Source organism: Platalea leucorodia, assembly GCF_965183815.1.
Source record: "Platalea leucorodia genome assembly, chromosome: 2".
Lineage (NCBI taxonomy): Eukaryota > Metazoa > Chordata > Aves > Pelecaniformes > Threskiornithidae > Platalea > Platalea leucorodia.
The window spans coordinates 30,275,165-30,288,353 of record NC_138824.1 but is presented as its reverse complement, the minus strand read 5'-3'; the positions used below and the strand labels follow the sequence as shown (position 1 = coordinate 30,288,353).

Below are 13,189 nucleotides of genomic sequence, written 5' to 3'. Positions count from 1 at the left end.
TTGGTAACGTTAGAGGCTCTGAGCCTTTCTAACCTTCAGCGTATCTAACCATCGTAGCAGAAAGTCAACAGCAACGACCTCTCTTCCAGAGTTACCTTTTTCAAGTGGGGACTCCTAAACGTGCGCTTGCTCCTAACAGGTGTCCCATTCTAACTAGAGGGATGCTGAAAGCTCCTGAAAAAATATTCTGTTTACCTGTTTAATAACATGGCGTTTGTATGCCTTTTTTTTTTTACCTTTCTTTGTGTCTTGTGAAACTTTCAGTATAGTCTCTTTACCTGCTTGGCCAAACATACTCTTCCAAAATAATAATCAGGTCCTGCAGCCAAACCCAGTATGATTATAGCTGATAGACTGGGCGTTGCCTAGGTGAAATCTGCTGGCAGAAACTATTTTGCAAAAGTACAGATCATTTTGTGTCAAATAGAGTCACTTTAATTAGAGTTACTCACAGACCTAAATGAAAAGACTTTCTGTTTGAGTATCCTAGCATTGTCAGTCTCCCTTAACCTCTTCAATAGTACGGGACTGTTTAATAGCTTTGACACTAACTGGAGTTTACATAATTTCTCTAAAAGTGCATTTTTCTGCACTAGCTGCTTATCTTTTTCTGTACAGGGATACGATATACCTTACCTTCTAGTAAGATTTCTGAAAGGCCTTTGTTTATTTTTTTACCTAAGAATAGAGACCTGTCTTACCTTTCTGTATATTTTTTTACTGATAGAAACTGGGCTTTCCTGTCTGCTTGAGAAATATTCCTGTGCCTTGTAAAACACATAGCAGGGAAAATGGGAGTATACTGCATGGGTTATGAATCTCCTACTGAAATAATAGGAAACTCTTACAAGCTTAAGCTGTTTTAATTATGATGTTAACTGTGCCCACTTAAGGTCTACTGCCAAACTCCAGAAACAATGCCCTCCTCCTTTAGAGGAAGCTTGAACTACTTTATCTTCAGTTTTCTACTTCGGTTTTTAGGTAAAGTTTACATTGATTCCATGAGCTTTAGTTCTTAGCAAGTGATTTTCTTAGAATGGGGCTGATTTCTGTATATTGGCAAATTTTCTTCTCTTCATTTCCACTCCCTACTATTCTTTTAGATTCTGCTTGCAGAAAGACCAGCAGGGTTTTAAGAGCACAATATGCATGACTGCATCTTTTCCTCTAATGCATCTTTCCTAACAGTGGGAAAGAATGGCTCTCTCAGAATGTGCTCATCTAAGCTTCCAGTTCCCCAGGATCTTGGAAGGACTTCTGTGCAATAGCAGCTTCAGCATCTGCCACAGATAGCAGGCAAACTGGTGGTTGATTGGCAGAGCTAAGAAGAAATAGATTTCCAGCACAGGGGCAATGGACTCTTCTTCAGAGACTTTAATTACAGCACCCCTCTAACACTTCTTCAAAACAGCAATAAATGTTTTAAAATCACACTTGAAAAGGATGGACAGGGATCAACTTTTCACCTTCTCTATCAATAAAAAAATGAGGGTGCATCAGATGAAGCTGGCAGTAGGCAGGTTCAAAGCAAGTAATACAATAAATTACATTGTTTTATATGTTCGTGCGTGATATGACAGTCTTTGCCTAAAGACAGTGTAGATGGAAGAAGTTCACATGGATCTAAGGAGAGACTGCATAAGACCTTGGAAGAGAGATCTAGTAAAGGTCACTGACTAGAGAAACCCCACCAGGCTCAGGAAGCCCTCTGAGCTAAAACAAAGTTGGATGCTGGAACCGATGGGCGTTATCAAATGTGCTTGTCCTGGTCCTGCTGTTCTCTGAGAGAGTACTTGGGTAAGAATTGGCTGATGCCTGCTGTTGGAGATGATGGGTAAACGGGCCAAGCGTATGCCTGGCCTGAACCAGTCTGACCTCTCCTGTATTCTTAAAATAAGGTTTATTTATGAATCTTGGCCTACTCGCAGTCTTTGCAAAAATGAAACAAATACTTTCAGGACCTTCCCCTCTTTAAATTCAACTAAAAGCAACCTTAGTCAGCCATTCTCATTCCTTTTACTGCACTGTCAGCTTTGCTAACTACATAGTCTGTGGTATTTCAAAGATTTTATGACATATGTTAATGAGATGCCTCTACCTCCCCCCTTTTTCCTCACTTAATCATGCCCTTACCTAAACCAAACTTCATTCATCTGTCTCTTTAGAAACTTGTTGCTTCCCTTGTAATTCTGAGTAGTGACTTTTCTTGTTCCTTATGCTGGCCTTCAGATTCTCTATGCTACAGAGAGGAAATCTTTGAGCCCGCCAAAGGAGAGAGCAAGAAAACTAACAGAAAATCCATGGGATAGTGTTGTTTCCATCACAATAATTTGGGAGGAGGAATTTCATTCTGATCCTTGTTAAGTGAATAAATCAAATCCCCAGGTCTGTAATGCCCCATCTCTAAGTCATCTTCCAGAATTCAGCAAGCCGGGATCACAACCTTTGGACATTTTCAGAAATAACTTCCCTTCTCTTCCTTTCAACTTGTGGAGTTGTCCTGATAGCAGGTTTATCCTCCTAAGTCACTTAGCAAGGACAAGGAAATTCAATGGGGAGTCTCTATATTTAGCAGAGATTAAGGTAGTCGATGCTTACGTTCGGTTCCCTGGTTAGCTTAAAATCCTTCCAATTTTCAGTAGATGGGTATAGGTGAACGCAGCTAGAGCTCGAGCTCGAGGGGAATAGGAAGGGATGGAGGAACAGGGGAGGATCTAGAGCCCTTCTTAGCATCCTTTCACCCTCTGCCTCCTGCTGCTGGTAAATCTGCACCTGAACAGCCAGTGCTTTAAAAAAAAAAAAAAAAAAGCCTCTCCTGCTTGGCTTTTTACTTTTAACACCTCAGGTGTTGAGCAAATGAAGGCAAACCTCTGTGCCAGGGCTCTGTCTCTTTAACTTTGTATGTACACCAGCAGGCACAGTAGGAACCCATTCTGTTTTGAATATACTATAGCATAAATGGCTGATAAATCAGAAAGGAAGGAATCCACATTTTCTGATACTCGTGTGGCCTCCTGGAATGATTAATATATGTTTAATGAGTTCTATATATGCGCTTTATTTAAATTAAATGTTTCTTTTTTAACAAGACCACTTAAAGTTAAGTATGGAAGTAGGGCAGCTGGTAGTAAGGTTAAATTTACTATAGTATTTTAAAATAACACAATAAAAATACTGTGCAACACATTTTTTGATGCTAAAGTTTTAGAGAAAGTCAAACCACTGAAGGGGTGGAAGTCACTGGCAGAGCAGTTGGAACTATAACCTATGGAATGCTGAACCTGCTTCTGATAGCTTTTTTTTTTCTCTTTTAATGTACCCATCGACTTTATATGAATGACTAGTATGTTCAAAATAATTGAAAAATCCACTGGGAAATGAAAAAGCAGGCAATTTCATTTTTTCTCATCAAGTCCATAAATGAAAGCTGCAAGAGGATGAGATGTACTAGTTCTAAAGTCTTGAAGGTCACGCTGACCAGAAACAATCACTTAAGTTCACCAACTAGCAGTGATTAGTCCTCGTTGAATAAATCAGTTTTCAGTGCAGTATGTTCTGATAACTTTTTTTTCCCTTACATGTTATGTACATCTATGGTGATTTAATGTAACCGATAAAAAATGAAATGCTCTTTCACTACATTTTAATTGAATTCCATTTTCCATCTACACACAGTTTACAAATTATAATTGGAAGACTGAATCATGTGGTAAAGAAAAGCCATTAAATTTTCTATCATAAAATGTAAAAATTAAGAAGCAGAGGTTAGTTATATAGATGACTAAATAAAAATTGTACAGGCATGAAATAACAATCTGGATAGCAAAAAGAATCGTATTTTGTAAAGAGGGTATATTTAGTTGAATAAGGGCAAATGTAAAACCGGACCAAAATAGACCGCGTAAGACAAGGTCTTTCTCTTTTCTGTCTTAAAACATAGCTAGAATTGATAATTTAACTCAGAGACACAAACCAATCCACCCAGTCTGGTGATAACATGCACTTGCAGTTCTGGGTCCTAAACAAACACAATATGGGCCTTGAAAGTGCTTTAGAAAGCCCTGGTTAATAATCAGTTGTCCAGGAGTCCCCTCTGACCTGCGCCGGCCCTCCTTCGTCTTGGAACAAAACCCCGGCAGCTGTTGCTTATGTGAGCCATCACGGTGCAGTAGCTGCACCCCTTGCCGCTGCCTCTGCCTCCCTCGGCTTTCTCGCTGCCTGTAGCGAGAGAAACCTGTGCCTGCAACTTACGTTCAGAGCAAATTAAAGAAAGCTGGGCAGCTGAGTTACTGAGACCTGCCTCAGAATAAGGTAGGAGATGACCTAGGGTTAGATGACCCTGACTATCAAGTGTGTTGCCTTGACAAGTAGTAATTGCTTGACAATTGCTCTAGGCTTGGAAAACATATGTTATCATGTTCATGCTGTATCCACTGATAGAGGTTGTTTTCATTACACATACTGGATATTTCTGACTCCACTGAACCTACTGATGTGTGAAAACATAGATAAGTTCAAACTAGAGGTCTCAAACTTGAAAGTCTGAAACTTCATTTGTTCGAGTTATTCCTTTTGGCTAGCGGATGTCTGTCTTTAACTCAAGAATCAGTCTATGTCCAGCATCTACAGTGGTCTTTGAAATGCTTTTTTTAATTTTTGAATGGTGTCTTTGTTAGAGCTGGAGAAGTTTCAGTGAAAGAATATCTCAGTTTTCTGCTTGGCGAATGCTATTGTATTAATTATCTCCTTGTATAGGTTTCAGCATTAAGGCTGTTGGACACATTAAAGAGCAGTCCACACTCACAGCTCGGTATTTAAGGCATATGCAGAAGTTCAGCATTAATTACATGTTTTATACACTGTAAGAACTTAAATTTTTTGGTCTGTACTGTAACAGAACTTCCTTTTGAACTCCTGTCTACGGTGACTGTTTCCTCCCCTTTCAGCAAAAGTTTTAGTGATAATATAAACATGAGCCTCTTTCAGTTGAAAAAAAGATTTTATTTTCTTTGAAATAAAGTATTCCTTTTTCTGAAAAGCTGCCGACTCTCTCCCTGAAATAATCTTATCTTTTAATGTTTTTCCTTATACCTTTAACACGTCTGCTTAAGTATCGAGAAACTTCTCGGTGCAAGAAAGGCTGGAGAGAGACATAAAAGATGATAGGAAAATTTTTTTGGGGGGTGTAGGTTGCTAAAAAAAAAGAAGGAAGGGGTGGCAGCATGCAACATATAGCACTCATAGGGGCTCAAATGGTTAGAGAGGTGTATGCTTGGTGTATTAAAGAAAAGGCAGCAGGAGTCTGTCAGGGGTCAGTACATGGTCACTCATGACCTCAGGGGCATAGAGAGGTAGAATCCTTGTGACACGATTTGCAAGAGAATGTGTGGGCTTTGATTCATTCATTTACACAGCATTGGGAAGTAAATAGGATACTGCTTTCTTATTTGATGAAGACTTCAGTCATCCAACTCAGCATCTTCCATTAAACTTCTTTTCTCATCTTTCCCTCCATTTTCACGTGCCTCTTGCATATTTCCACCAGGCTCTCCCATAACGATGAATCTTATGCACGAGAAAAGGACAGTTTTGCTGCTACTTGTAAACTTGTTGTCATATGACACAACCTGTCATTATTTTAATTCTTGCTTTCAAGTGAAATGTCTGCCAGTCTGTATGTTGAAATCGTGTATTATTAAGAACTACAATAGTAACACCTAGATCTAACACACAGCTTTTTATCTGTAGATCTCAACCTTTTTTTTAAGCCTGGGATGAGATTTTGTTCCTTTTAAAACTCACAGAGCTCAGGTAGAAGTGGCTAAGGCGATATTAAACAGCATGTATACCTTCTCACTGTTGGGCCGTTTGGCAGATGATACCATAACGATAGAGCTCTTCTGGCCCCTGGCTGCCCCTGACTCACAGCCCAGCATCCACGCAGTGCTTTGTGCAGACTCTCCCACAGCACCCAGAGCTTCCCCCGTTCCAACAGGAGGAGGCTTACGGCTTCCTTCCACAATTCCTACAGAAGGATCCTTCCCTGAGTGAGATAACAAGGCTTTTAGTGCCCTTTCCCAATCAGGTCTTCATATCTAATGTGAACAGTGTGGAAGACCGGTGAGGATTTCAGTCACTGTAGTTTTTGTTTCTTTTATGTGGAGATAGGACACAGCATGAGAACTCAACTTTAAGGGAGATCTTCCTAGCTGGATTAGCCTTTTGACATTCGGTAGGCACTGCTAACTAGGACCTTGCCTCTGGAGCTAAGACTTTTATATTTCGAAAAGACAAATACACAGGTAAACAAAACATTGCTGAACACTTATTTCACATCTTAGGTTATTTTAGACTTTTTATAACCTTAGTATATGTAGCCTTGGGACATCCTGTAAGCATTATTTTGTCTCTTAGATTCAGTGAGAGGTAGGACAGTTTTAATTGTCCCTGTCTTAGAATCAAAAAGCCATTGGTGACTTTCTGAGTCGGGGACAGGGTTATGGCCCTCGTTTGAACTCCCATTCCAAACCTTGGCCAAAACACCATCCATCTTCCACCTTGGTATAGATTGAACATCAGCTGTATGATTTAACTTGAAATGTCTGTGGGAACAGTAACTAGCAATCTGCGCTCAGATGGTGGGATGAAAGAGAGAGCAATTATATTCTTTAATGCGTTAATCAATGCAGTTTATTTAAGCATGTTCAGGAAATTATGCTAAGTCGCTTAATTTCTTTTTTCATTTATTTACAGGTCTACTTTACCTGTAGTGCTGAGCTATTGTGATTGGTTTTTATGACTTGCGTCAAGCGTGAAGCTTTCAAAACCACGTGTCAAAGGTAAGTTGGTTCAATAATATTCTTACTTGTATACGTCCCTAAAAATATCGTACGTTTACAGGGGAAGTTTTCATCACTTAATTGAAGGCTCAGCTCTGTTGATAAGTCACAGCCCTGAGTAAAGGATGTTGTGAAGCAGTACGCGCTCCTGCAGGGAGCTCTGAGAGAGATTTTCTCCCAGTGCTCTCCAGTACACCGAGGAAGTGTGCGTACTGCACCAGCTTTTAAAATAGTGCAACCTGATCCTTTCTTTACAGCTCAAAGGGTGGGGGTGGGGAGCAAAGGTGAAAGAATAGTAGCCCAGATCCTCCTTCCCATTTTGGGTCTGGTTTTCTCTGTTGAGTGAAGAGAGCATTAATTGTGCATGACCATTATGAGAAAGGACCCTTCGCTCTCACCCTTCACAGTCCTTGTGACATAGGCCAGGTTTAATCTAGTCCGTGTTAGGAGAAGCTAAGTGCACTTACAGGGTTATAATGAGCTTCCCCCTCATTTTCATTTTCCCTCACTGGTATGTAAATCATTGCTTGTAAGGGATAAAAATCTGTAGGAGTTACGAAACTGAAGTGATTGCACTAATGTGGAGCTCCTTCTAGTTAGTCTGCAGTCTTTCTTGCACTGTTTAGTGTTGTGAAACTAAAATGAAATAAAATCAAAAGAGACTATCTAATATTTCTCTAACCAACTAATAAAAGTAAAATTGACGAACTAAAGTAAATTACTAAACAAATCTTTACAAACAAGGACAGACAATGCGCAAGTCAGGAAATCGGTTTGTTGGAGTTTCACTTGTGGGTAGGGATTTAAAAGTTATCCAGATATAGTAGTTCATAGATTTAACTTGGAAAGACTACCAAAATTAATATTTAGTCAGTAGCTGTGACAGCCAATCAGTACACTGTCATACAGTGGAATCTTTGTGAAATTTATTATTTTATAAGAAAGGATGTTCATGAACATACCACGTTCAGCCAGAAACAAGGATACTAAGAGTCCTGAAAAAGTACAGTGGTTTCAATATTCTGTTTGCCAGCTAGTGTTGCCTGGTTTTCAGCGTATTTATTTTCTACTTCTTCCTGCAGTCTAAAGGGCGTATTTCTCATCTGATGAACTACTACTGATTTCCTAATTTCCATTCGTCTTTTACAAAAGATTTATTTGTAGCTGTAATCCATGCTGAAAGCACTTTTTTAGTCTGTGCTAGGTGTATCTTGTGTACACATTATGGACACATTTTAAAGTAATGCCCTGGTGAGCTAACATCATCTATACATATGTAGTATTCAGAGTGTTAACTCTACGTGTAGAAAATATTAATGAAAACTACTACAGTACTTTAAAATATTCTGAAAAATATATTACTTTTTGTGAAGCATTAATGCCAAACTTGAAAACTGTTCTGTTAGACATCCATCAATATAGCTAGAGGATAAGACCCAGAATCCAGAAGTAGGTTCAAGAGAAGGAACTGGGGAAAACAACACTTCTCATATCCAGATACTAGAAACGAAGCCTGCACAAAGATTTCTCCAAGAATGCTATCAGTCTTCAGTTAGAAGGGTCATGCCATCACTGGCTAGCTGCTGGAAGGAAGAGAGAGTTTTCTTTTCTTTCTCACTTTCCATAAAACATCAGTTACTATAAAAGGATAGCTGGAGTTGTGCTGCTTTCTTCCTGCGCCTCAGGCTCCATTTTTTAAAACTTTTTTTCTCCCCCTGTATCTTATCCATTGTGAGTAACTACTGCACTTTCCTGCTGTTAATAGTTTTGTCATATGGCTGCAACAACATAAAACGGACATTTCAGATAACTTAAGCACTGGGTACAGGCTTCTAAAAAGCAGTAACTGGACTTGCAGTCTTGTTAGTTATGCATGGCTGCTGCTTGTTAAAGTGCTACTGTGCAAAAGCTGAAACACTGGAACTGCCTGCTTGCAGAACCAGGAAGACTATGCTGCCTGTGTCAGTCAAATTTCCAAACATAAGTCAGTAACACCCTTTACAACTGAAAAGATAGAAATGTGTTTAGAGTTTTAAACAAAAGCTGTAGAAATTCATAGCATAGGCCTTTATGGTCACCAGGGAAAACTGCTTGTTATCGTTAGGAATTATGAGGCTGCATTTTTTAAAAGAACTGGTGGGGGGGAAGTAGAAAATTATATTTAAAAAATAAAAAGTATCAGACATCAAATGATACAGTCAGAATGGTCACAGATACAACACTACAGCAGAAGTTGACTGATAATCTTTTTCAAGAGTGAAAAGGGAAAGGAATGATCATTCAGATAATCATATGCTAAATTACTCATTTATGTAATTCAGGTAATTGAAAGAAAAGCAGGCCTAGATAAATTAATAATAAAGAAGCTATATTTTTATGAAACAAACATAAAAATTATCTTGATCTTGCAGACCTAAAAAGCCTTTGTATTGTAACATAAAATTAAGTAAAAACCACGTACCTTATATATTAAAATATAGGTTTCAACCTCCCAGTGAGTTAATACAGTTTCATTTTTATTTGTACTCTAGTAACCCAACTCTGGTCTCCAGTGCTTTTTGATAGTTAAACCAGAAGGGGCTATTAATGTGAGGAGATATGTATGTGTGTGTGCATATTTATTTACGTACCTCCTTCCTTAACGGATTGATTTAAGACATATATGTAATACAGAGAAAGTATGCTCCTATTTTATTTGCTGAACACTAATAGCTTTACATGCGGGATATTGAATTAGCATGTGTTTATCATCTCTGGGAGCGTGACAGATCTGCAGAACGACTAATACCAATCCCAAGGCCAGAATTTGAGAGCAAAGTGGGTTTGAGGTGCACAGAAACTTAGCTCACGGTGATGGGAGTTGGCTCCAGTTTCTGTGCCTCAGCCTGTAAACCACATCCCTACCCAAGCCGCTTTTCCAATCCACTCAATACATCTACCCACCTTTTGTTTTCAGAAAACAGGCAGTGTTGGGGTTTGCTCTATACCGTTGCCACGTTGATTTCTTTCTGTGACAAGCTGCAGCGCCGCAGAAGCAGCCTGCCTGGCAGCAGCACGCCGGCTCCCAGGGCGGCAGAACTCGGGAGCCCTCCAGGAGCCCGTTACAGCCCTCGGTCACTGGCCAGCCCATTGCTCGTAGAAGTTAGCATGCTTAAGTTGACATTGATCCCTCAAGGGACTAGCTAGCAGCTAAACAAAACTGGAGCACAGGGCTAGCCAAGCATAGACTCTCTGTGACCCTGTGTCAGGACCTGTGATCCTGTTGTAAAAGCCAGCTATGTTACCTCCTTGCCCTCTGAGACTCCCAGGGAATCCCCAAGTAAACGAGGGGGGGAGTTATTTACACCTCCTTCGTGTCTCCCTCCCAGTCTTTTTTTTGGTTTTTGTCTTTTTTTTTGTAAAAACGAGAGATGATGGCACACTTTCAAAAGGCATATTTGTTCCCTTATGAAGGCTTACTACAACAAAGCAAGTATAATTTGCCCCATTAATTATAGATAATGGAAAATGTGTAAGTATCTACGTGGTTAAAGAAGTGCGCGTACTGTCATTGACGTTACTGCAGCTGTTGTATGCAGCCTGGAAAGGCAGATGCATTTGAATTTTACTGGTGGGTCAGAATATTTCAAAGCCAGGAGACCTATCAAGTCCATGAAACGTACCGAGGGTAGAAATGCTCGTTTGCTTGTGCGGAGGAAATAGAGCAAAGATACACCACGGCAGAGAAAGCTAGCAGGACAAAGGAGATACTATTGACTCACTCCAGACTGCCGACTTAGCAGCTCAACTTTGTTTCCTTTTAACTTTTGTAACAGTAGGAGCTCAAAGCTTCTCAGTCTATTTTCTGCACAAATAGAAACACCCAGACTTCAAAAAGTAATACACTTTGAAGAAACCCAAACCATTAACACATTAAAAACAGTGTGTAGTACTAAACAGGGCTTCACGGTTACTTGAGTTTTGCAGTGAGCAAACGCTGATGTTTTAGTAATGATTTTACAACCGCCGCGTTCTGGCAAACAATTCTCGACAAGTATCAGTTTGTAAAGCACTTTTTGTTGTTTTTAGTGTGATACGGATTTATTGGCTTTGCAGTGGGTAAGTACTACTTCAATATTTTCACAGACTGAGTAAAGACCCTCCACTTTTTCCCTCCCCCCCAGCAGCGTATTGCAACAAGTTTCTAACATTACACTCGTAGCACCGGGGAAAGCGTATGATGTGTGAAATTTAGATTTTGTCCTCGGTGCTGTAATCTATTTCCCGTTCAGGAAAAAAAAAAAAAAAAAAAAAAAGAAACCAAGCAAACCCCCAACAAATCAGCTTTTTATTGTCCACTCTGGACAATGCGGTGTACAAGGCCACCGCTCTGACAGCTTCTACGCTCACGTCTTCCCCGTGCCAAACGCCGCCAGGAGCCGGAGGGCGGCCCTGCGCCCCAGCTCGCCCCCAGCGGGGTCCCCAAGGCTTGGGACAGCGCTTTAACCTCGCCCACGGCCCGCAGACACAACCACACCTCGCCGCTCTCACCAGAAATCCCTCCTCGAGCCTAGAGCCAGCGCTTAAAACGTCATAAAACGTCATAAACGCAAACTAATCGCCATCCTGTAAACCACCCCAATACCGGAGCGTCTAAGTTTGATTTAACTTTTGGAGTATTCGGTCTGGGGCTCGGCTCCCCCCCCCGCGGGACCGCTCACGGCCCGTGTTCTGCCTTGGCGTCGGGGGGCCGCGCCCCCCCCCCGTTGGCGCGGCGGGCTGTCACTCAGGCGACGTCACAATACGCCTGTGTGAGCGCTGTAAACACTCGGGCGGGCGTGTGTGTGTGTGAGTGACGCGGGGGCGCGCCTCCCCCCCCCCCCCCCGGCTCGGGCTTGCGCCCGAGCCGGGGTGGGGGGGAGGCGCGCCCCCGCTTGTTTCCCTGCGCGCATGGTAGCGGCACGAAAGGTAGCATCACTGGAGCAGGGGATGATGTAATTCTCCCTCCGGCCAGTAACTGCCTGCGCTTGCACCGATCCGACTGGCAACGGGGAGCTGGGGGGGGGGGGGTTGTTTTACGCGTGATCGTATCAGCATCTCCTGACCGCGCACCCCCCCCCCCCCTTTAAACCCCGCTCCCCCCTCCCCCGGGCGCGGAGGAGGGAAGCGTTTTGGGGGGGGAATGGGGTAGAGGGGGGGGAGCCCCGCGTCGTGTGTGCAGGGTAAACACGCCGGTGAGCGCCGCGCCGAGCGGTAAACAAGTCTAAGGTGCCCTCCGCCGCACGGCAACTTGCTGCGGGCGGGGTGTCCCGTCCTCCCCCCCCGCGCCCACGCACACGCACACACACACACTTCCCCCTAACAAAAGCCCGTTTAATATCAGCGTCAGCTTTTGTTCGGCGGGCAGCGGCAACCGGCCCCTCTCCCGATCACCTTATTTCACCGGTTCCCCCCGCCCCAGTCCCCCGACAAATCCGCGGGTCCCCCACGCCCCGTTCCCCGTGCGCGCATCCCCGCTCGCCCCCCGCCCCCAAGCTCCTCCAAACCCCCGGTCCCCGGAGCGCCCGGTCGCTCCTGCCCGCTCTCCGGGGCAGCAGGCAGGTAGGCGAGCAGGCAACACCCCCCCCCCCTCCCCCGGAGAAAAGGCAGTAGCTAAATGGCACTTACTGTCAGAAAAGGAATGGGGAGGGGAAGCCCTTCTCTCGGTGCAAAAGCAAAATAGCCACTCGCAGGACGTTGCCAGCATAGGAGACAGCGAGGAAAAAAAAAAAATAATCTTCCAGTAGCGTGGGGGGGTGGGGGTGGAGGGAGGTTTCGCCTTTTAACCGGAGAAAAATAAAATCAAAATATAACCGTGTGTCCCCCCCCCCCCCCCCGGTTGCCTTTTTTGTGCAGTTTCAGCAAAGCTGCGAGGAAGTTGGTCCTTTTGTTCCACTATTTATAGATTGCGTCAACATTGCGAAAAGGAGAAGGCGGAGCGGTGGCACTTACTCCTCGCCGAGGCGGCGGGGGGGGGGGGGGGAGAAGATATCGGGGTGGAGGAGCGGCGGGGGGGGGGGGAGGACAGACACACGGACACACACACACACAAACCCGGCGCGTAGAAGCGATCTCAGGTCTCTTCCCCAATCCCCCTTTCCGCAACCTCCCCGTACACGGCGGGGGAAAACGGAGCGGTGCGGCGGTCGGGGAGAACCGGGCTCCTTCCCCGCCCGGCTGCCGCCGTACAGCACCGCCCCGCGGGAGGCGAGGCGAGGCGCGCCGAACCGAGCGGCGGGGCCCCGGGGCCCCGCCGCTCGGTTCGGCGCGCCTCGCCTCGCCGGTAACCCCCCCCCCCCCCAACCTCCATCCCCCCCCCCCCCCCCCGGTCA

General features: G+C 43.7%; 1 long non-coding RNA gene across 2 annotated transcripts in view; it reads right to left on the bottom strand.

Moving 5' to 3' along the window:
* The window catches only part of LOC309586628, a 66,678-nt gene extending 53,916 nt beyond the window's left edge, over positions 1 to 12,762 (bottom strand). For both annotated transcript variants that reach the window (XR_014227396.1, XR_014227397.1), the window contains exon 1: positions 12,486 to 12,762. This is a non-coding gene — a long non-coding RNA (uncharacterized lncRNA). The remainder of the gene's footprint in view (positions 1 to 12,485) is intronic.
* Between the last annotated feature and the right edge of the window lie 427 nt (positions 12,763 to 13,189).